We start from the raw sequence: 18,900 nt of genomic DNA on the forward strand, positions 1-18,900 counted from the left end.
TTTCTGATGATTGCTCCCACAGTTGATTTTTTTCACACCAAGCTGCTTGCCTATTGTAGATTCACTCTTCCCAGTCTGGTGCAGGTCTACAATACTTTTCCTGGTGTCCTTCGAAAGCTCTTTGGTCTTGGCCATGGCGGAGTTTGGAGTCTGACTGTTTGAGGCTGTGGACAGGTGTCTTTTATACAGATGATGAGTTCAAACAGGTGCCATTCATACAGGTAACGAGTGGGGGACAGAAAAGCTTCTTACAGAAGACGTTACAGGTCTGTGAGAGCCAGAGATTTTCCTTGTTTGAGGTGACCAAATACTTATTTTCCACCCTAATTTATGAATAAATTCTTTACAAATCCTACCATGTGGATTCATGGATTTTTTTTTCACATTCTGTCTCTCACAGTTGAAGTGTACCTCTGGTGCAAATTACTGACCTCTGTCATCATTTTAAGTGGGGGAACTTGCACAATCGGTGGCTGACTAAATACTTTTTTGCCCCACTGTATATTACACATATAACTCATAACTAGAGCAGTGTTGTCTACACATAATAGGGAATCAATTTTAAATAGTATCCTCAAACACTTTATTACAAGCAGCCTGTTGCAACAACACAACAATTTTTTTAGTTGAATATATAAAAAATATTAAAGATTGGACAGTTTGACAGGCATGAAATCTAATTTATATATTTATTTATTTTTTTACAAAAAGTTCATTCTTAGTCAGCTATTGATCAAAAACTTGGGACATATCTTAGGACAGTGTGCAGTGTGTCTTTAAAAATCCGAGGAAACTGGACAGGTCGAAGAAAAACGAAGTGGCAGGTATAAAACAAACAAACAAGCAAAAAAACAAACAAAAAACTGTCTACATTGGTCGAATAGTATCTGAAAGTCCTTAAGAAATAAGAAAAAGTTGATTAATTAGCAAGGGCTTGACACAGGATCTGAGTGATGCATCTGGCCCTTCATTGATCCATCTGCTGTTTACCTAAGCCTGGACTGAAGTAGTCTTAATGGAAAGGAGACTGTCACAAAGCCAATCTCAAGGAAGGGAAACAGAGAAAATAGGCTCAGATATGCCAAATCACACAAGCCCTGGACTGAAAATTAGCATCTGCAGGAGATTAGGACAGAGGCACAGCAGTGAGTGTCTACAGCCATCTGTAGAACAGGATGAATGCTCTGTCATGGTTTGGAGCTGTACTTCAGCCAGTGGTATGGGGGATCTTGTCACAATTAATGGAATTGTGAACACAGAAAAGGAAATATCAGATTTTGATCCACCATGCACCGACGTTTGGAAAGCGTCTCGATGGTGTTTCATTTGTTGGCATGACGATGAGCCCAAACAAACTGCCAATGCAGTAAAAGCATACCTGTGCAGAAAAACACACAATGAACACTACTATCTTCTACCTCTTGAGAGCTCAAACCTCAAAATTATTGAAGCAGATCACCTTGACAGAGAAAAGAATAAAATGTAGCCAAAACCCAAAGAAGAGCTTTGAATGTACTTCAAGAAAACAAGACAACTATTCCTTTAGACACTTAGAGAAATAACAAGAAGACTTGCCTAAGAAAGTTCAGGCTGTGTTGAAGAATATACCAAATATTGACTTTTAAGCTGGTTAGAATTGTACAAACCCAGTTTTTGCCTTGTATATTTTATATCCATTTAGCATATTGCTAATATTACTTATTTGTAGTTAATAAGACATTGGAAAGACCACTTGTCCTTTCTGTGGGTTCTTCTCATTAGGGCTTCTTTTTTCTCTCTCTATCAATCTGTTATTGTCTTTCTCTTCATAGTCCTCAGAGGTTTTTAGTCCAACTGTTCTCAGCTGCTACTTAATAATTAATCGACTATTAAATAACACATTTTTGATGAGTCACTGTTTCTCAAATACATTCAGTCGCAAAGTGTGTGTTCTGTAGCTTATATTGCAAAATATTGTCTTATTGTGTAAAAAAAAAGTGCTTAGAAAAACATCTCAGCAGGAATTTTAAGCTAACAGGATCCTCCAGGCGCCAATTCCCTACACTGGGCTTGAGAACCACATACTTTTAAAAAATACAATAGAACATAAGACAAGAACTCCTGAAATACTACGGACACGGTGTTCTTCAGTAAGGCAGGTTTGTGAAGATAAAAACACAGTCAAAAAGAACAGTGAGCAGACTCAAAGGTGTTGAAGTCAATACTATTGACCACAAAAGTTACCATAGAATATGAATGAATGAACATATTTTCAAGGATTGCGGCAGACTGTTCGCATAACATCACACCGTCAATTAAGAAGCACAGATGTCCATTTTTTACTTTGTGTTTCAGCTGGCTGCTTAATTTGACTACAAGCGCTGTTTGGATACAATTCTGCTCTCTGGCAATAAATTTGTGGGCTTACATTCTCGTCAGCTGAGTTGGTGTCTGATGCATTACCAGTTGCCAAATCATCCACTGGGATCTTTAGAAGCCCTTAGTTCTCTTTTTTCTGTGTGAGATTGCGGTTTGGTTGATTTATATTACATCACATTTGTCATGGAGGACAGAGACATTAAAACATATAAAGAGATGTAATGTACCCGCAGCAGACAGGTAGAGTGAAAAAAATACTTTCCAAGAGATTGTTTTTATTCTGCTCATGTTCTTTTCTCTGTTGCAAAAGCTTTACTCAGTCTGAGGTAATTTGAGGTATCGCAGGTAATATAGTTTTCCAAGTTTAATACACCCAGGAGTGGAGAATGTTAAGAATAAGTGGAATTAAAAAGAAGTATGGTGATTCCTTAAAAAGTGCTTACTTTATATAACGAATTAAAAGCAGAGCTTCAGGTTTGAGCTGAATAGAAACTTTTCTGCTTTGGATTCCACTATGACCTTCATTCTTATGAGGGCAGGAAAAAAGAAATTATGTATCAAAAAAGGCAGGAAATGAACCAAATATTGAGTTCACAGAGAGCAAATTATTAGAGGGCAGCATTACTTTATCAGTGACAAGTTCATAATAAGCAATAATACCACTTATTAATGTACACAATGGGATATCTCCAAACTGTATAATTAGAATACATTTTGGCACTTACCATGTTAACTCGTGTAACTCCTTTACAAACCGCCCGATTATGTTGAGATGTGTCGCCTATTAAAGCAGCTTTCAGATTTCAGGAATAGGAGAGTCAACTTTTAGCTATAGTCAAAATTAAAGCAAACAAAGAATTATTATTTTTTTTGCCATTTTGAAAACACAATCACAGCATTTAGAAATAAAAACATTCCCCAAAGCCAACAATCATGCTGCAAATACAATAAGAAGATGAAACCAGAGAAAAACAAAAAACTGCACAGTTTACAAGCAAAATGCTTCCTGGGGGTGCTAAAAAGTCATGGACACAACATATTACTGCCAAGATGAATCATTAAATTAATGAAGTCTCTTCTTTATTAAGTCTGTTTACTGCAGATATCTGCTATTATGTCTAAAGTAAACCTAGCTTGCTTAGATTATTTATAGATAAAAAGGTTAGCCATGGTAACTAGTGTTGTGGGTAGGGTAAAGGATCTGCAGTTACATAATTACTGTTACCTAAATTGTTATCAAAATAATAGGATCAGTAAATGAAGCATAATTTAAAATTTCACTCTTGATACATTTTTACTGAGCATGTTGTGGAAATTTTATCTTTTGCTAACATATTCTGTGTTATTATTAATTAGAGATGTCACCAGAACTGATTTTAAAGCATGGATGTAGTGAAGAAGGACACGCTTCGGTTGGTGGTTGGAGTGACATGGGACGAAGCAAGCAATACAATGAGATGGAAGTAGATATTCTATTGTGGAAGAAGACCAGAATCGATCATTATAATACCTTTCAATACCAAAATTTCTGAAAATGTCATCGTACTTTCCAGAACAAGCACCATGATAGCTCTGACAGACTTGAAAATCTAGTATGGAAGAAAGGAAGTAACCAACTACTAATCTTTTGGTATCTGGATATGTCTACTGTTATCACGTCAGTATCTAATGCTTCAGTTTGTGAGTAATCCACTTAGATCTTTACTTTAGGTCACATTGCAGTTTGGTTGGTCCATATTAGGACAAATATGTCGAGGAAGGCAAAAGCATTGTCCCATACAAAGATTCCTACAGTAATGTGCCTACAGCAGATAGAATACCAAGACTGTGAGACTGTAAGAATTTTCTCTAAAAGACTTTATATTTATCTTTTTTGTGCAAACTTTAATTTATCTGAAAAAGTTTAAGAGATCTCTGGTAATATTTTTGAAAACATTTGAAAAAAAACGAACAGCCTATTAAGAATTACTGAAATAATGATGATAGAGAAAAAATCTTTTTCCTTCCTACATCCTAGTAAAGCAGAGTTTGTATTAGCTGGGGTTCTTAAAGTAATAACAGCAATAAAGCTAAAGCCAGTTTAAATTGTCTGTTTTACTTTCCAGCTTGTGTATTTTGTTTGGGTATTACATTAATATATGTACTTATGGGCTAATGAAAACCATTCTCATTTTTGTCAATCTGTATTTGAAAGTGTTTTCAGTGTTCACATCTTACAGTATTGGGAGTTTGTAGTGGACTGGCACCTGATCTCTGCAGTAGCAGGCACAACTTCATTAGCTCTGCATGTGTTACAGTCCTTTGGTTCTTTTTTTTTTTAGTCAAGTCCAAACTTGGCTGGAAGCACCGTGTTTTCATTGATTCGTTTCATTCATTTATGCTTTACGTGCTATACAGATTCTCTGCCGAAGGGAAACATGCAACTTGTTAAGTTGTACCTCACTAGCCCACCTTCACAACTAAATGAAGGCAGATGTAAAGTTTCATGAGCACAAACTGTGCTCTTGTCACTGGAATTGTATGTATTCAGCTGGTGGCAGAAGATGTGTAACTGTTTTCTTTTTTTTATGCTTGATCCTACTCAGGTACTAAGACTGTTTTTTTTCTACACAGTTGGAATTGCAGCTAATGCAACACAGAAAACTGATGAGTTACATTTGTAGGTTATTTATCACAGATTCAATCAATAAAATAAATTTCACTTTGGAACTGGTGATTTCTCCCTTTTTTTGGCTATTGGACTCTGCCAGACCTAAACACTGAGTAATATGTAATGTTTAAATGTATAAAGCTGAAAGATTCTGATCTTGAATTTTTGGCTGTCAGGTTAGAAATGAACAGCAGCACCAAGCATGCAAACAGTGATAAAATAAATTTGACAATGTAATTACCTTAACGCACTGTGAGCTTGTGAAGATCAGTCACAAGATTAATGATTTTATACAGAATTAGTCTGTGGTTTTACTCACTTCCATTTCCGCTGCTGGATTTTACTGTTATGATAATGCTCTATTAATGTCTCTGATTGGAGTAGGTGGTGCTCAGTTGATCCATTTTGTGTGGAAGAAAAGTAAAAAAATACATCAAACACATCCTTTTATGTGAGCATGCACACAGCCTGATGCAGCAAGCTTGGATTAATAATGAACGTTTATACTCACAGTTATGATACCCATTATCTCAGATTAGTGATTTAAGTTTTGTCTAGCCAGCTAACAAAAAGTAAAGCCTGACTCTGCTGAACTTGCTTTCTAATATACCCCTCTGTCAGTTTAGTTAGTCAATGTTCCTGCTATGTCTTCGTACTTTGGACTAGTGCTGCTTCCTGGGTTACTGGACTTGTGTTAGGCTTGTTTTTTTTTTTTAAAAATTAGATAGCAGCCATTAAAGATCACTTTTGTTTATGACCTGTACCTCCAACATAATTTTTCCTCCTCCCTGCTAATCATAACAGCAAGACACTTTTCAAATACTTGTTTGAGTATAAACATGCTGATTTCTGCTTTCCTTTATATACAGCTTTTCTTTGTTTAATCTCCCAGCTAATGAACAGCCTTATTCAAACACTATCTCAAAAGTTTAGGGTCAGACAGAAAGTTGCATGTTTCTCAAAATAAACTTTTATTCTTCAAATGAGATTCAGAGTGAATAGAAAATATAGCCAAGATTATATAGCTATTAGCAAGCTTATGAAAAATGAATTGTACTGATAATAATGTTACCCTTCAAAGATGTTTTCCTTAAATAACTATTTATTTGCAGAAATCACAGCCTTTGACATTCTAGCTTTCAGTGTGTTATTCTCCTGGCCTCTCCATTATAGACAGAATACCAGATAACTGCTTCTTCTCTAAATACAACCCCGATTCCAAAAATGTAGTGACGCTGTGTTAAATGTAAATAAAAACTGAATGCAATGACTTGTAGCTAATGCATTTTCTCGGTGTTTTCTAGGTTGTACCGTGAATAAATGTGGGTTTATGAGATTTGCAAAATGATTGCATTCTCTATTTACATTTTACGCAGTGTCACAACTTTTTTGGGAATTGGGGTTGTAATTAGAAACTGTGACATTTTGTACATCCTAGGAGACAGCTGACCATATTTGTTTCTAGGTCACAGGTTGGTATTTAATGAAAAGAAAAACCAAATTTACAGACATGTGGAACAAACACTAAAGAGAGAGAAACTTTAATGCATTAGAAAGCCTGCCAGCCAGTCAGAATGTGAGAGCAAAGCTCACATTGTGGAGTTTATGTGCTATCCTTTTGTTTGTGTTTGATTCCCTTCACGGCATATGTGAAATACAGCTTATGTGAAGTGGAAATGTTCCATAAGTGTTTGTTTAGATGTATTATCCCGGTGACAGATGGATGGCCTGTCTAGGCCGTACACTGTCTCCCATCTCCAATACATCTTTGGCGTTCAAGTCAAAAAGCAACATCCTGGCGATCCTCGACCAGCTGTCAGCTTTTAGTGCTTCGCTTGCTGTTCCATTTTCATCTAAGAGCTTATCCAGTGCAGGTCTAGAGCTGATGATTCATCATAGGTGATTGTACTAAGTGTTACACACATGCACATACATCCATACTTTGAGATGAATTCTACTTTTCGTCGAATCTACATTGCAAACATTTGCAATCTTTACAAAGTGGTGACTGACAAAGGAGTCTTAACCAAAGGCAAGCTTTTTGCATTCATAAATTACAGGCCACTAAATACCCCTCTGAGCACCTAGATTTTACTGTTTTTTTTTTTATAAATCTCATTTGTCTTGTGAGATACATTTATTTTGGCTTTGACTGATGCTGTTGTGTGTTGTTAATGTAGATTTTGATATAACACTGATAAATATTGTGGACTTTGTGCAAACACTTTTTGGACTAAGAGTAAGAGGAGAAAATGCAGTGTGCACCCCCTCCCTTTCCAACCTTTTTCACAGTAAAGATCATGTAAAACAAGTGAGATGGCAGGTTTTTTTGAAGGATTATATTTGTTGTGTATGTCATGCAATCACTGCAACATGTTTGAAAAGCAGATATATCCTAAGTGTATTACCAAGCAGAGTTGTTTCTAGATGACAGTGCATGTTAACAATTGTTAACATGTCTCTTCTTCATTTCTTTTTTTTCGCCCTACAAACATTTTTAGTAACTGCAATTATCATGACTTGTCTTCGCCATATACAGCAGATGTTGTGCTCCTGCACATCAGTCTCTCACAACAGTAGGGGGACTGGCAAAGTGTGAAAACAGAATAATATTACAGTCTTTTGTCTAAAAATTGAACTGTTCTTAAGGAATTAAACAGAGACTGTTAGCTGTTCTGCATTATAGATTTTCAGTTCATGCTGAAAGCTCATGATAGATTATTTTCTTCTGTTACATTCCTCATTGAACAGATAATCTGCCCTTTTGTGTCATGAATTTCCAGTGCCCCTCCTTTTTTTTTTTGCTAAACTGAGAACTGAGCGCAGCACACATGCAGAAAGTTTTCTGTATATTTAGTGACACCAAGGAATGGGGCTCACTGAATAATTCACAATGCAATACTGTCACAATACAGCAGATGGGCAACAACTTGACTGACAGTTTATGATACATAACAATAGCCATGTAACAGATAAATAAATACCAATATAAAGGTAAAATAAGAAGTAATTATTTATCCATTTAAGTGCAGTGTCTGTTTGTGTTCCTGTGCGTGTGTTTGAGAGAGAGAGAGAGAAAGAAATTACTATTATTTATAATTTTTTAAATTGTATTTTATATACATATATTTTTTTATTTTATTGATGTATCATTTCAAACAATTAGCTCCTTAGTTTGCTTGCCTTTGTTGTCCTCCATTTCCCCCATCAGTTTCTACTTCCCCACCAGAAATTAGCATACTTTCATTCATTTGACCCTCATTTGTTTAAAAAAGTGCCCAGGGACTCAAAAAACCGACTCTAGTGAATGAAATTGGTGGATGAAATTCAGCTAAACTATTTGCATTGTTTAATGAAAATATAAACATTTGGCACAAGAATACTAATAACAAATAGCTGGACGGAGTGACAGAATATATTACTGTAACATTCGCAGTTGATCGCAAGACTAGACACACTTCACCAATAAAGGATGTGCATTTATGACCCAACAGATAAAAGTTTACTGCACATATTTAGGTCAAAATCATTGAAAGAAGAAATAGAATCCATATTTTATCCAACGTGTCAAAATATCTGCTTAACACATTAGTTTAACAATAACTGTTTCACTAGCTGGGCCCACGTCCTCATTTTAGGTTTGACAACATTTTGGTAGGTAAAGGTGAATGGCTTGGACATGAATTGAGCTGCGGTTTGGGGAAGGCCTCGAAGGGGACTGGCGACGGCTCCCGGGCCAAGCAGATCCCCGTGTACTAAATAGAAGTGAAGAAGTTAAAGAATTGAAAACAAAGAGGGGCGGAGGGTGGGGCACGTAAACGAGAATGAACAGCTTGCAGAACTGGGGAACCTATATAGATGACAACCGGAAGGAGCGTGTTTGGAGGCGTGGTCTCGCTCCTGAAATTCCCATACATAATCTCCAATAAGGAGCTGCACAGTATTGTCACATAATAAAACTGAACAGTATTCGTTACCTGGGATGTTGTATCTTGGGTCGAGCACTTTAAGCTCTGCTTTTCCACCATATAATTACATACTTTCCATTACTGTTAATAGTTTTACATCTTTACTGCATATGACTCTGAATGCTGTGGCTCCTCTTAGAAAGAAAGCCACAAATCAGAAGTACTTGACTCCATCGATAACTCTCAAATGCGCACCTAAAAGCAGATAACTTGTGTGCTGGAGAGGAAATAACATCTCGCTAATTTAGAAAATCTTCAATTTGCCTGAAAAATAGTTTGTTGCTCTATAAAGCAAAACTAAAACTAGAACATCTTACTATTTATCACTGATTTAAGAAAAAAACCTACGTTTCTCTTCAGTACTGCAGCCAGGCTGACAAAAAGTCAGAGCACTGTTGAGCCAAGCATTCATTTAACCTTATCCAGTAATGACTTCATGAATTTCTTTGAACCATTAGCGCTTATAAGGTACTGCAAAATTTTGCAGTGTTGCCTCCCCAGCAGTGTTCTTGGTGACTGTGGTCCCAGCTCCCTTGAGGGCTGATCCACCACCATTCTAACAATCATCCTCATCCAATGAGGCAGCTTCTTGCATGGGAAACCAGACCGAGGCTGGTCATTTTATATGTGATTCATTTCTGAATGATTGCACAGTTATCACTTTCTCGCCAAGCTTGTTGCCGATGTTGCAGGTCTGTTATCTTGTGCCTAACGTCCTGGGACAGCTGTTTGGTCTTTCCCCGTGGTGGTGGAGGACTTGAATGGAAGAGATTCATTCTATGGACAGTTGTGCTTTATACACATAAGGAGTTGAGTTTAGGCGTATGTGTTTTTATGGATCTTCGGTTGATATTCTGTCTTTCTGCATTAAAATGAAACTATAGAAATTATAGTTCATGTCTTTGATAGTGAGCAATCTTACGTGTTCAGCAGAGGATCAAATAATTAAATATTTTCCCTGCTGTAGAAGCAAAAATTTGCATTTCTTTAGTTGTTCTTTTTCAAAATATTATTTTCATAGTAAAAGAAATTATTAAACTTACAATTTACCTAAACTGCAGTAAGTTACAGGGACTTATGTACTTGCAACAACTGAAAAAGAGCTGTTGCACACCCACGTTTACCTGACACCTTACTAAAGTAGGTGCAGCAGATTTATATAACAAAATAAATGTCAGTTACTTGCATCATTTTCCAGTGTGTCTATAAATTCAGTAGATATGAGGTCATTGACCCTTTTCTCTTTTTGACTTTCTCCACAATTTTCTGTCACGGCGACGGATGGCCGGTACTGAATAGGACCCAGGTGCAGGAACCCAGAGCGGAGACGGTAGATGATTTAATAGTTTATTACGGTTAAGTGCAAGGGGAACAAAAAAAAAAAAGGGAAACGTGGCAAAGACAGAAAATGACGAGACGTGGAGCCTTGGTGTGGCGTGCCCAGGGGAACGTGGCTAGGGCGAGGGAACGAGGCCTGAGAAGTGGAACGGAGCTGAGTGGGGAACAGTCACACTGAGGGGAGAGGATATAGAAGTTAGGCAGGTAGTGAAGGCAGCTCAGAAGTGGCCAGTATAAGAGCAGCAATTCTTACTTTGCAGTTAGGGACCTGGAGTGTTTGAGAGGGGGATGATGAAGATCCAGGGGAGGCTGAGTGGCGTGGAAAGGCTGACCTGAGATCCGGGGCTCCAGATGGAGTGTGATGGCAGGAGGGCAGGCAGGTGAGGCACAGAGGGATTTCCAAAATGATCACTAGGTATTCCGAGTCCGGAGGTGGAGTGAGCCAGGGTGGGTACAGCGACTGTAGCACAAAAGAGTCTTAGTTAGTAAGATGAATCACAGCGAGAACTTGAAACACAAGACCTGTTACCAACATGGGTTGATGACGAACTGGCAGTGAGTGAACATCGATGTGTGGTTTAAATCCCTCTGGCTTGATAGCCTGCAATAGGCTCCAGGTGTGCAGGAGCTGGAGTTGGCCCTGCCCAGGGGCGGATCCCAGGTCAGTTCAGGAGCCTAATGGAAACTCCAGCCACCCACCGTAGACCATGACATTTTCCTTCTAACTGTTTTAATTCTTTGCTCATACCAAGTCTCTACATGTTCACCTGGATGATTTGGTGGTGGTTTTTTTTGGTGTTACACCCTTGCCTTGCTTTGTGTGTTCAGTGACAGTGACGAGCTTCCACACAAAATAGGATGTAAGCGTGTTAATGTCTCGTTTATGTGCATGCAGCTATTTGCCTGCACTGCTGTGACCTTGCTGTGCATGCATGAAATGGACCAGCTTGTAAATGGACAGACATGAGGCTGACCAGCTAGTCACCAGTAATGACCAGAATGCTGGAAATTAGCCAGTTCTAATCTCTGGCCAGTCGTTCAGTGGATCCCTGTCACATTTTTTAAGTTGATAAAAAAAAAAACTTTGTCTTTTCATCCACAGCTCTCTTTTTCCTTCCTTCAAGTCTCTTGTACATGAAAAAATTATGTCTCTCTTTACTGCTGCTGAATCCAGCCTTTATCATGAGTCAATGCTTCATTAAATCCTAATGGCAGCTCAAAAAGGCCTGCGTTAAATGAAGTGTGACAGATTAATGAAGTATTATTTATCAATGAGTAAAACAGCACCAGCGAGACTAATATCAATATCTAAAGTCTAGCTGTTTTGACAAGCAGGGAGTTAGACTCTAGATGTAAGATAATTGCTGCCCTTCTTGCTTTTTCTCCCTGTCTTTCACTCGCTGCGGTGTCATCATTCAGTCTGTATCTCTACCTGCTCTTCATGCTTTCTCCTTTTCACCTTTTCCTAGTCTCGCTCTATACGTGATTTACACATCACGGTTGTTAGGACCTTTCAATCTCTGCCTTTCTTCATCTGTGTGTCTTTATTGAAGTCTGTCTCAGCATTTCTCTGCTCTTTGTCATTCTCTCTTCCCACTTCTGTAAATTTAAATTTTCCAATTTCAGTCACTTTATTGGCATGACTGTTAAAACCGATGGAAACCATAATATCTAGCTTGTTCTTGTGGTACTTCTGAGGATCGCCCACTCCTCCACCACACACACACACGCACTCTTGGCTTTCTCTTTACCTCCAGCTTTGACTCTGACCTTTCATTCGAGCGCTTCTTCTTCTCTCCTCTTTATCGAAATCCTTTCTTAGTGCCTCCCTCCTTCTCACCACTTCACCTGGACTGATCACTAAGCACTGTCGGATGCTCTGCCGCAGTTTCCTTGGAAATATACAGACGTGTACACGGACACACACACCTACACACGCACACACATTTTGTTTTTTGTTCACATTAAGTGTTTTTCTTGTGCTCTTAGTCTGTGTGTAAATGTGCATATGTGTGTGTGTTTATGTATGCCATCAAAGGGAGCTGAAGAATTATGGGTGAGTAGAATAAGGTCAGGTTGACTGTCAGGCAGGCAGATGACGTGAGGCACATGCCTTGTCTTCACTACCTCTGTCTTTGCTCCTAGATACAGTGCTTTTATCCTCTGCTCTCAATTTCCCTTTAATTTTATTATCTTTTGCTTTCTTTTTTTCTGTTATATCTCTACTTCATCCTGACTGTCCTGCTCCAGAAAGCTACATTGACTAACCATATGTTACACCCAAGGTGCTTTTTGTGGCATATGCTGTAACAACACATGAAAGAACCAACACACACACGCAATGAAGGCAAAACCTTTGGTGCAATTTCTAAACCTCACCAGCTGTTACTATCCTTTCTCTCGTCTTATCTTGCTCTTTTTAATGCTCTTGTTGTGGGCTATTTTCTTGTCTTAACAGATGTTGTGTTGCTTTGAAGCACCATTGGTTGGTGGAAATGATGATGTAGGAAGTGTGAAATGTAAATCTTAAAAAATCATTTGCACATAGAAGAGACATTACTTGAATTTTCTTTTCATTTTTAACATTTTTGATAATATTTTAGTTGCTACTAATGTGGACTGGTACACAACATTATACACATCACTCTGCATTTAATCAGACAGATAGCTGCAACTCCCTGAGCCTAGTTCTGCCAGTGGTTTCTTCCTGTTAAAAGGGAGTTTTTGTTTCCCACTATCGCCATGTGCGTCCTCATAGAGGATCATCTGATTGTTGGGGTTTCCTCAGTAATATTGTAGGGTCTTTAACTTACAGTATAAAGCACCTTGATGCAAATGTTTGTGTGATTTGGTGCATTTTGTGCATTTCGATGTGGATATCTGCTAAAAAGGCCCTAAAAGGGGGTCTTATAGTTTAAAGAGAGAAATCCATGTGTCTGTAAGACAGGTCTGCTGATGTGAGACATTGAGATAACATTACCCGTTCAACATCACAAGGTTTTTCGCAGTTAATATTCCCAGTGACAGCATTTAAGAAGTCTCACGTCATTCTTTATTAATGTCAGATCATCCAAACTTGGAGCATTATGCTTCGGATCATGGTGACTTTGCACTTAATGAATTTAAGGAATCTACACAAAGCAGTGATGTGCTCCTGTATCCCTAGCAAGATGTTTAGTGTTGTTTTTAGTAGCACTAAGCTTTACTTAGAGCAAAGTGCGTGTGTGTCTTTGTGTACACTTGCATGGATTTGTCGATTACTACTTCTGAGCAACACTTGACACTTTAATCAAGGTATCAATATATGCTGTTGTGACTTAACTGCACACACTGATGTTTTGTTGAGTTTCAAATTAAAGGTGATTGAATATTTTGTTTACTTCACTTCAGCTTAATTTGCATTAAACACTCCAACATCCAGCGACGCAATTTTATTTGTCAATTTATGTGTTTAAAATAAATAAATGAATACTTCAGTTATATTCACACTTGTATTTTTGTGCATTTTTAAGTGTAGAGTGTTGGGTTGATTAAAAGATATGCAAGTGTATTAAGGTGAAATGCAATTTGTATTACTTACCTTAAGGTGCAAATAGCATGCATTCAAATACAATGATCAGGCATCTTTGTAAATCTATAATCAATATATAATTGACTTATAATTATTAACACATGTTTTAAATTGTACGTATTAATATAACTGCTATCTGGCATTAAATACACTGTCAATATTCTCTTTAATATGTCAGTATCAACACAGCGAATACTAGATTCAGCGGTCTTTGTAAATGGAGCTTGCACAAAGAGAATGCCAGTCACATATTTCTCTTTTGTTTCTCTTCTCTGTCCTCCCAGCCTTTTCCATACTCTCCTCTGTCCATCTATGCCAAAGATCTAAGCAGTGTGCATCTTTTTTTTGGAACTCTCTCTCTCTTGTTCTTTATCTTTTCATCCTGGGATAGCTCAAGTGCAGCAAATACACTCCTTTGAGGAGTACGACTCATGTTTGACCACGTTCTACAAACCCCCAATCACTTCACATAACTCCAGTCCTCCACCAGTGTCAATTCTGACTCCCCTCACTTCTTACATGTCGTCGGATGAACTTTTTTCTTCAAAATAACAAAGCAACATATATAAAGCAACATATGTGTGTGTGTGTGTGTGTGTGTGTGTGTGTGTGTGTGTGTGTGTGTGTGTGTGTGTGTGTGTGTGTGTGTGTGTGTGTGTGTGTGTGTGTGTGTACACGTGTGGCCTGCATTAAAGACACTAGAACTGTGTTTCGAATTAATCAGATTTTTATTTTTGTTTTAGTTTCTTTCTAGTTATAGCAGCTAAAAAGTGGACAAATAATATTTTTGGACCTGAGGGTGAGGTGTGTATAAAAGAGAAGAAAAGGCAAAATTCATTGACTGATGTTAATGCCCAGTTATGTGTAGAAAACCTGAATGGACAAGTTAAAGAGCTCACGAATTCTTATTTTCCCTTTCCTCTGAATTTCCATGTTCTGTGCCTTTTAATAATAGATATTACACACGATGTCAAAGGGAAGAGTCACTCTTCTTGGATATAAAAACGGCAGTGTTTCCAGGAAACTGCTGTCCCCTTTCCTACCCATCTGTTTTCCATTACAGGTGCTTTTTTTCTAGTTTCTCCACCTTTTCTCCACTCCAATCTTCCCTCTGCTCTCCAGTGATCCACCTTTATTGGCTTTTGCTGTCATCTGACATTTGTTGATCGCGCAATCCCTTTGTCCTCTTGCAGTAGTTGTGGTGGAAAACACAGAGTCATTCACTGACAAACAGGTCCACATGCATTAGGTAGCACAGCGTGTATCACACACTATGAGACACTAAATCAGACCCTATTTCAATGTTTTTGTTTAGTGTTCAGTGTATTTGTTTTGGCTATCATACTGGCCGTCAGATACATTATAGCTGTAACATGTTTATAAAAACATAAAGATTTACTTAAAAAATAGGAGTGCTCGGATTATCATGTCAATATGCCATATTTACCCATACAGATTCATTATAACCTGCAATTACAACACCTATGACACATAAAAACATATATAAAACAGCCAAGCGTCCACTAAAGATATAAGCTACAGTATTTGAACCATCCACACACAAACACACAGGCTGTACAGTGATTCAGAAAGAGAGACATGCATACAAATCTACGGAGACATGATCAGAGACATTTATTTAAGTGTTGGTAAACAAATTATGAGTTAAACAGAGTGAATGTAGAGATTACATACGTTATGTAATAAGCTTCTTTTGAAAAGAATGTCCCTTTTCCTTTTCCCCCCCATCTTTTTGTTACTGTGTTACTAGGATATATATTACGTTTCCCTTTATGCAGTGATTCTTGAATGTGTGCGCCGCTACACATGTGTGGGAGCTCACAGATTGCAAGCATTTTGTAAAGTTGTATTCTTTTTTTTGTTTACATTTTACACAAATTCCTAACATTTTTTGAGAAATTGGTTTGTAGATGTCTCCAAAACCAGCATCAAAATAAAATCATAAGGCAGTTAAATAAAAAAAACAAACAAAAAACCCTAAAACAAATAAAATAATTTGCTAGCTAGTGTTTATTCAAGAACAGTCTAGACTTGAAAGCCTCCCACTGAATTCAGTACCAATGAAAATCATATTTGTATGTTTAAGGGAGGCTCATTGCATCTATTTACTGTTACAGAGTAAGATACAGTTAAAAGGAAAAACATCTTCTTGTTCTTTTGTGTGTGTGTTTGTGTGAGTGTGTAAGCAGGGAAACAGCCATTTATAGTTGATTGAAAGAATGAAAAGGTTAGTGAAGGTTAGTCCTTTCATTTATAACTGCCATTTAATGGTCAGGTCAAAAGTTAAATCAATGTCCCTGATGCGTTTTGATATCTAGAGCTCCAATCGAGCCAAAATGAAAAGGATGGGGTCATGACATCAACCATTTGATCTTCCTCCATCCTGTCTGCACAGAAAAATCCTGATAAAATACTGAGGCAATGTGAGTCACACAGACTTTTGGCCATAAGGCTGTTTTTTCTGTGTGTGGAAGACTGTGTGTGTGTGTGATTAGTGCTTCTGTGGGTCAAATGAACACTTCCCTCAATTGCAGTTAATCAATAAATTCTGTGACTTTTCTCTCAGGCCCCCACTCTCTTATCTCCTTCTGCTCGTCAACCTTTCCTTTCCTTTCCTTATTTTCAAACCCTATGTTGTGATAGCAGAGGAAAGGCCACAGCATTGAATGGTCTCTTGTGAATGAAGTGAATTGAGTCAGGGCTCATCTGTATGCATGAGAGGCTCCCATAAAGTAACTACGCATATCAATCATGCTCGGCGTGGCTTCGTGTTCGACAGGATTCATCACCTTCCTTGGGATTCCTCTGGCAAGATACAGTATAATGTACATGAAAACACACACAGACACTTACACATGCGTGTATGCACACTCACATTTCACCAGAGCGGGCACACTCAGTCACTCTTTCGACCACAATCACACACATGCTGCTCAGCACTCTGTCAAGCTGTCAGTGCAGTTTGACACCAGCTCTCCTGTCTCATCATTAGTTTTGGTGAGATATGTCCTGTCCCCTCAACAAAAACAAACATGGCAGGCAGTGACAAATCAATTAATCAGACAGGGCATTTGCCGATAGTTATATTTCACTTACAACTAATGTGCATTGAACGTCTCAGAAAAGTTTCCAATAATGCATGGACAACACCTTCAATCGGTTTCCACCAGAACAGTTTTGATCGATGAATCATCAGACTCGGATAGTTTACTGTCAAAGCGCCAGCTCTCCATGACTGATGATCTCTTTCCGTACTAACTGAAACAAAGAGACAGACTTGCTTCTTTATGCTATGTTGATCAGAAAACATGAACGCCTGTGTGATGGTCTTTGTTTTTTGTATGTGAAATGTATATTCAGTAAATGGACATTTTATAGGGTATATCAAACTGTAATAGTTGTCAACCAGATGTAGGATTGTGGAAAATTATAGGCAGGTAAAATTATGTTTATCTTACATAATGATTTTCTCATGGTTGTTGGGTTAGTTAGTTGTAGTTGGGTTTTTCTTCTTGTTAGAGTGTAACTAGAGAAGAGGTGTATCTGTAGTCATGCAGCCTGAGCCCTCTTGCTTTATTTTCATCATTTCTTGGTTTTGTTTTTGTCTGTATTGGGCTAGGAGTCTCCCTCAAACCAGCCTCTCTTCCCCTCAGTCCTTCTCTCCTCTGGCTTTCACCTGCTTTGGTCTGCAGTTTACAGTTATGATTATTCCAATTTTTCTTGTTTGTTCTGTATCTTCCTAAGTTTCCTTTCCGCTTAATTTTTTTTTAGTTTTAAATATATAGATATAGTAATTTAGTGGTTGCCCCATGATCGGAAGGTCGGGGGTTCGATTCCCCTTAACAGCTACCCTGAGGTACCCCTGAGCAAGGTACCGTCCCTACACACTGCTCCCCGGGTGCCCAATGGCTGCCCACTGCTTCACTGAGTGAATGGGTTAAATGCAGAGAGCAATTTCCCCACGGGGCTCAATAAAGTACAATAATGTACACACTTTCTAATTTGTCTCTTAGTCCCTGCTTTCCATTTTCAGTTTTATTCATTTAGGTTCTCTGCCTACCTGTTTTCTAAATCTATGCAATGTTATTTTTCCCCACACTTGAATCCTTCTCCATTTCCTTTTATGCTTTCCTCCCTTCTGTAAGTTTCTGTTTTTTCTGTCTTCCTCCTCTTGCCTGTTTTATTTTCTTCCTTCTTTTTTTTGCTCACCCTCTCTGCATCTCTCTCCTCCTCCTCTTTCGCAGCCTCCCTTTCTTTAGTCGATCAGACAGTTGAAGCAGCCAAGCTGCCGGAGGCTAGAACAGACAGAGGAGCCGCTCTGTCCGACCTCCCTCCCTCTCCAGAGAGGCAAACTAATGCAGACACGCCAATAAGCTGTAAGGAGATAATTATTCACCATTTATATCAGCCCGACATCTTTTCACGATAGTGCAGCACACATCTGGAACCCGGCTCTGTTACTCCACATAGTAATTTTTAGGTTTTTATCCTTTTATGGGTTACATTTTAATTGATTGATCAGGAGAGATTCATGCCGGGATGTTAAAGCTTAAAGGTTACAGCATACTTGTCACTGGAGAATCCACTTTACTGAACAGTAACCTAACAGCAAAAATGTTAGAAAATAGCAGATAAATTAGACATGATCTCCCCTCCCATTGAAACTACTATTAGTGTGCCCTTCAGCAAGGCATTTAACCCTCAACTGCTCCACGTGATCTGGTTACTCTCCTGCATAAAGCCTGCATTTATACTGAGCGGCTCCCTTGTCTAAATGTGGTTCGGTGTATGAACTAGAGACAGCTTGAGTGCTGAAAAGACCTGCGTTTGTTAAATCATTTAAATGAATTTCAACATAACCAAGAAAAAGGAGCACTGCATTTAAATCTGGCTTACATTTCAAACTTTTTAATATGTTTAAAAAGTGTTTTTTTGTTCTTTTAGCACAAAGTCGGGAGAAGTTAGAGAAGAAATGGTTTTGGGATGATTTTTTT

General features: G+C 38.2%; 1 protein-coding gene across 1 annotated transcript in view; it reads left to right on the forward strand.

Annotated features, from left to right (window-relative positions):
- The window catches only part of mdga1 (MAM domain containing glycosylphosphatidylinositol anchor 1), a 218,108-nt gene that overhangs the window by 35,541 nt on the left and 163,667 nt on the right, over window positions 1-18,900 (forward strand). The window lies entirely within an intron of this gene.

The sequence above is a fragment of the Rhamphochromis sp. 'chilingali' genome (assembly GCF_963969265.1).
Source record: "Rhamphochromis sp. 'chilingali' genome assembly, chromosome: 6".
NCBI classification, from domain to species: Eukaryota; Metazoa; Chordata; class Actinopteri; order Cichliformes; family Cichlidae; genus Rhamphochromis; species Rhamphochromis sp. 'chilingali'.